This window comes from Hyalella azteca, unplaced genomic scaffold, assembly GCF_000764305.2.
Source record: "Hyalella azteca isolate HAZT.00-mixed unplaced genomic scaffold, Hazt_2.0.2 contig5927, whole genome shotgun sequence".
Lineage (NCBI taxonomy): Eukaryota > Metazoa > Arthropoda > Malacostraca > Amphipoda > Hyalellidae > Hyalella > Hyalella azteca.
In genome coordinates, this window is record NW_025936103.1 from 165638 (window position 1) to 171359 (window position 5722).

Consider the following 5722-nt stretch of genomic DNA (forward strand, 5'->3'; position numbering starts at 1 on the left):
CGACGTTTCGAATGTACAACATTCATTTTCAAGTTAAAGACGCATAGAGTAACAAAATTTGGGTTGACATATGAACGAAATCAAGTAAATTGGATACCTGTCTCTTATACACATCTAGATGTGTATAAGAGACAGCTCCCCCCCCCTCCCCCAAGGCAATCAATAATGAGGTGTTAGCCTCGCCAAATGAACCCCCGCTGTCCACACCTCCCCCGCGGGGGGAAGGGGGGTCAAACGTGGGGGGATGGATGGAGAAGGGGGTATGAGGGTGTGATTAAGAGGGAGAAAAGGAGGAAAAGGGAAAAGAGAGAAGGAGGGGTGAGTGGAAACACAGAGTGAATTTAGGTTCATTTCAGTGGGAAATAATTGCTGGCATGTCGCTGCATTGCGCGTGACAACTCACCAACAACAGAGCACAACAGTCACCAGCAATTACCAGCAATCACCAACAGTCACCAACAGTCACCAGTAGTCACCACCAGTCATCAGCAATCACCACCAGTCACCGCCAGTCACCAACAATCACCACCAGTCCCTAACGACTACCACCTATAACCACCAATCACCACCAGTCACTGGCAATCACCACCAGTCACTGCCAGTCACCAATAATCATCACCAGTCAATAACAGTCACCAACAATCACCACCAGTCACCAACAATCACCACTAGTGCAGGATTAATCCTATGATTGGTCTAAAAATTTTCACGGCCTACACAATGACCGATGGTCAGTCAGCCAATCACTGTCAGGCTGACCACTGGCCAGTCAGCCAATCACAGACCCGCTATTCACCTTGGCTAGCTAGCCAATCACACGCCTCAATGGCTATTTACTATTCATACATAATATTATGTTTGATCATTAATATTGGTAAGAATAAGAGTAATCATTCCCATTTAATTATAGTTAATTAATAAATGTTAATTAAAAGTTCGCACCTGAGCATAACTATAAAGAGATTAATTTAATTAGTGGAATAGAAGTATACAAGATGTAATAGTTAATTAATAGCAGTTTATAAGCTATCTTCACTGTTGCAAATATGAACAGGAACAGAAGCGAGGGCCTATATATTGACGTTTACCCTCACTATATCACTCAGAAAATGTTATGGGTACGGACGTAGCACTGATACGCCCTTGTGTCGTGCCAAAATGAGTCAGGATGACTCATGCAAGGGCCCCCTCGTCATAGTATTGCTATAAATTGGGTTTTCCCTCATCCCAGTATAGCCACATATCTAGCGGGTTTCCCTCGTCCTAGTTTTGTCACATCTGGCGGGTTTCCCTCGCTAAAGTATTGCCACATCTAGCAGGTTTCACTCGTTCCCGTATTGTCACATCTAGTGGGTTTCCTTCACCCCATTATTTGCACATCTAGCGGGTTTCCCTCACCCTAGTATTGCCACATCTAGCGGATTTCCCTCATCCCATTATTGCTACATCTAGCGGGTTTCCCTCGTCCCATTATTGCCACATCTAACGGGTTTCCCTCGTCCCAGTAGTGCCACATATCTACCGGGTTTCCCTCACCCCAGTATTGCCACATTTAGCGGGTTTCCCTCATCCCAGTTTTGCCACATCTAGCGGGTTCCTCCACCCCATTATTGGCACATCTAGCGGGTTTCCCTCATCCCAGTATTGCCACATCTAGCTGGTTTCTCTCATCCCAGTATTGCCACATCTAAGGGGTTTCCCTCATCCCAGTATTGCCACATCTAGCGGGTTTCCTTCACCCCATTATTGGCACATCTAGCGGGTTTCCCTCACCCCAATGAGGGATGCTGTGCGTCCGAGTTTCCATTTGTGGCAGCGCCGGTCATTTATTTCGCCGCCTCGCAATGGCTCGAGTCTTCCTCCGCTCTCCTAAAAATTCGCCAAATTTTGAAAAAAATTCAAATCGATATCTGACGCGGCCATCATTCTCCCTCCCCTCATCCTACCCTTTTTCTCTTCCCTCCTTCTCCACTCCCTACATGCTACTCACTCTACACAAAATGTTCTTGTTACACACTATATGCACTCACGCGAGCCGTATTCACTGAGCAGCCAGTCGACTGTACAGTGCCCGCGACATAAGTGGCGGTCAGTGTTCAGTGGACGTAGCAGGTGGCGGTCAGTGTTCAGTGGCCGCGGCCAGTGGCGGTCAATATTCAGTGTCCACGGCCAGTGTCGGTCAGTGTACAGTGGCCGCAGCAAGTGGCGGTCAATGTTCAGTGTTCGCGTCCAATGGCGGTCAGTGTTCAGTGGCCGTCATTGCCGGGAAACCTCGCTTGCACATATTGCAACCTTGGCCGCATATACCCTATAGCATACACATAGTTTATCTCTATCAAAATGCCGGTACATATTTTCCCCGCATCTGTAGCCTATTTTCTTCGCAGTTTATCTTATTTTTGTGTTGTCATCATATCCTCCTCAGCCTATAGCAAGAAACTATTTGTTGTACTTTGTCCTATACAATTTGGTTGCTCGTATTAAACGCTGTCCAGTGTGTTGAAGATATTATTCCTGAAACACGTTCTGAATGTTAATTTACATGTTTTGCCTTTGGAATTAACTTCAAAATTGGTTTCTTCTTCAGGTATGAGGATGTTGTTCCTGCCCGGATGAGGTCCTCCCTGATCGATGAATACAGTTGTGCTCGATGCGCATCAGCGCACCTCGGCATGACGTCACACAACTTCTACATCAAAGTGACTGAGCAACACGACAGGAGTTATCGTGCCGTACAGCCTCTTGCTCCTCCGTCCCACTCTGCTGTGTACCTTCACACAAAACAGTGCGACACAACTGTGTTGAAGGATGATTTCAAGATCCTTCCATTACAAAATTCAGAGATGTGGCAGCTTCTGATTCGAGGAATCAGAAGCTGTTGCGGATCTAAATTCTGATCAAGTTGCTTCTATCGCTTGGGATGTTTTGAATTAAGGATTTAGGGAATAATACCATCATATTTTTAGACGGAAACCGAGCCTTGATGACGCCTACAGTTTTTGTCAACTTTAATTTGTAAATATATAGTTTTTTAATCCGTTTTTTTCGGTATTAAGCTATAATTCATTTGTTTTAAGTTTGATTTTTCTCGATTGATTATAATTATATATTCTTTTAATTTTTATACAGAAGATGGAGCTGGTCTCCGTAATGTTTTCACTGAAAATGTGGCGAATTTATAGGCGCTCTTTTTGTTTGCAATTCGTGATGAACTTGTGAAAAAAGAAGATTAATGAAATTAGAAACTTTCCACACAGTACACACGACATATAAAGTCTACACAGTAGCCACGACACACCGTGTCTACTTAGTGCCCACAAAATACACACTCTCCACGCAGCAGCCGCAATATACAATGTCCACACAGACCACACAAAACAGGCGCGTGTCGCGGTGTATTTACATTCACAGCCGGGCACGCTGACCGCTGTCCGGGCCAATAATGCTGACCGCTGGCCGGGCCAATAATGCTGACCGCTGTCCGGGCCAATAATGCTGACCGCTGTCCGGGCCAATAATGCTGACCGCTGTCCGGGCCAATAATGCTGACCGCTGTCCGGGCCAATGATGCTGACCGTTAATATATAATAACATGCATGTCATGCTACCAATAACATGTATATCATCACGTACATCATTATAAACTGTTACTTATCTTTAAACTGTTTAACGGTTCCCAGATACTTAATATATGCATTATTATTCACAATAATATTAGCATTTTCAACATATGATATCGTTAACTTGCGATGTGATAATTGAGATTGTTCAATCAATTAACGTTTATAATTAGAAGCCTAGTTGTATTACGAAGTAATTTGATTTTTGTGCCTTAAATTTAACTGGAAATGGTCCAAATGCCTTAACAGCATGATTGCTGATGGAAACCTTGCAATCTCACAATCTTTTGCTATCTCGCGTTAGCTGCAATCTCACAATCCCTCATTATTTGCAATCCATTATCCCTCACATTTCAACCTTCGTGCAGTCAAGCAATTTTTAATTCCCTGCAATCCCTCGCACAAACTCCCATTTCAGTTATGTTATTATTTATGTTATTGTTATCAATTGTATTGTTAGGGATGATATTTTTAGGGATGTTATTATTATAGATGTTATTGTTATCGATAATATATTCATGGATATGTTATTGCTATGGATGGTATTTTAATGGATGTTATTGTTCTGGATCTTATTGTCATTGTTAATTATTATTTAATTTATTTTGAACTCAAGTCATTTTCCGTCTATGCGCAAATTAGAATTTGTGAAATTTTCTTCAGCCGAAGAAAATTATTATAACTGCGTCTGTTTGTATAATGCTCTTGAATTGTGCAATTGTGTGGGCACACAAACTATTCAAACATTATGTTTTTTCACAAATAATTTTTGAATACATGACTAAATGAACATATTAGGCTTAATAAATGTACGCAACATACTTTCTGTAAAAAAAATAATAAAAAGTTACTTATTTACATTTTTTCCTTATTAAACCCAGTCTGTTTATTTTATCCGTTGGGTAAACATTGACCTTTAAAAGAAACTGCAACAAACCGGAGAGACTTTCGGCCCCCACTTCTGTTGTTGACAGTGACCTGTTGACAACCGGACATTGATATTAATATTAATATTTCAATAATGTTGAAATTATTATTACAATAATATTAATATTACAATAATATTGACATTAATATTTAAATAACATTGAAGTTGTTATTACAAAAATATTGATAGTAATATTATTACAATAATATTTATATTAATATTACAAGAATATAGATATGGAACATTGAATATTGTTGATATGAGCCTATAAGTGCTGTTAATAGTATATTTATTATAATATTAATATGGAACTAACAATAATAGTTTTTATACCATGCAATAATAAGCCCATAAATCGGTCAATTCCGCAAAGGACCTCTAAAATTATATTTGTATGAACATAAAAATAATATGAACTTAGACCTCAAATGCATTTGTATATGAAGCTCAACATTTTTAAAATTTCAATGGCATATTCAAAATAACATCATTAGGAAAATAATGCATAAATAGCAATATACGATCTTGAGATTACCTTTTAGCAATTATGCATATAAAGCAAATAGGTAAGGAGCCACTGCAATATATATATTTATACTATATATATATATAGTGCGTATATCGTGTTTATTCCTTATATTCAAAAGGAAATAACGACATCAGTTCTGCGCTGGTAAAGTTAATCTTGACGTGTGCGTCTATACGACGGGAAAAATTTATATTATGAGATATATATTTATTATTATATGATATAAATCATAGAATATTATAATAGATATACGCTTATATATATATTAATGAATATTAGTATATGTTGGCAAAATTTGTTCCTTTAAGCAGGTTTCATTGAAGACCAGAGAATTCGTTTTATTGAAAAAAAACTAATAAGGACATTGTCAATAAAACGAATTCTCTGGTCTTCAATGAAACCTGCTTAATATTAATTAATATAAACGTAAATTTCTTATTATATGATATATGACTAAGTCGCATACATAGGATAAAGTCGCACAAATATATATATTTGTTTAACAAATATAAATCGCATAACAGAGCCCCAACTCACCTCCGATTTTTGGGATTGTATAACGGGTAAACCAGCCTTTAAAAATTCACCCCCTCCCTCCCCCTCCTCAAAACAAACACCTCCCCCCTTCCCCCCGCGGCCCCCCCC

General features: G+C 39.4%; 1 long non-coding RNA gene across 1 annotated transcript in view; it reads left to right on the forward strand.

Annotated features, from left to right (window-relative positions):
* LOC125177948 overlaps positions 1 to 2984 on the forward strand; it is a 13022-nt gene extending 10038 nt beyond the window's left edge. The window contains exon 3 of the long non-coding RNA XR_007156723.1: positions 2588 to 2984. This is a non-coding gene — a long non-coding RNA (uncharacterized LOC125177948). The remainder of the gene's footprint in view (positions 1 to 2587) is intronic.
* The last annotated feature ends 2738 nt before the right edge of the window (positions 2985 to 5722 follow it).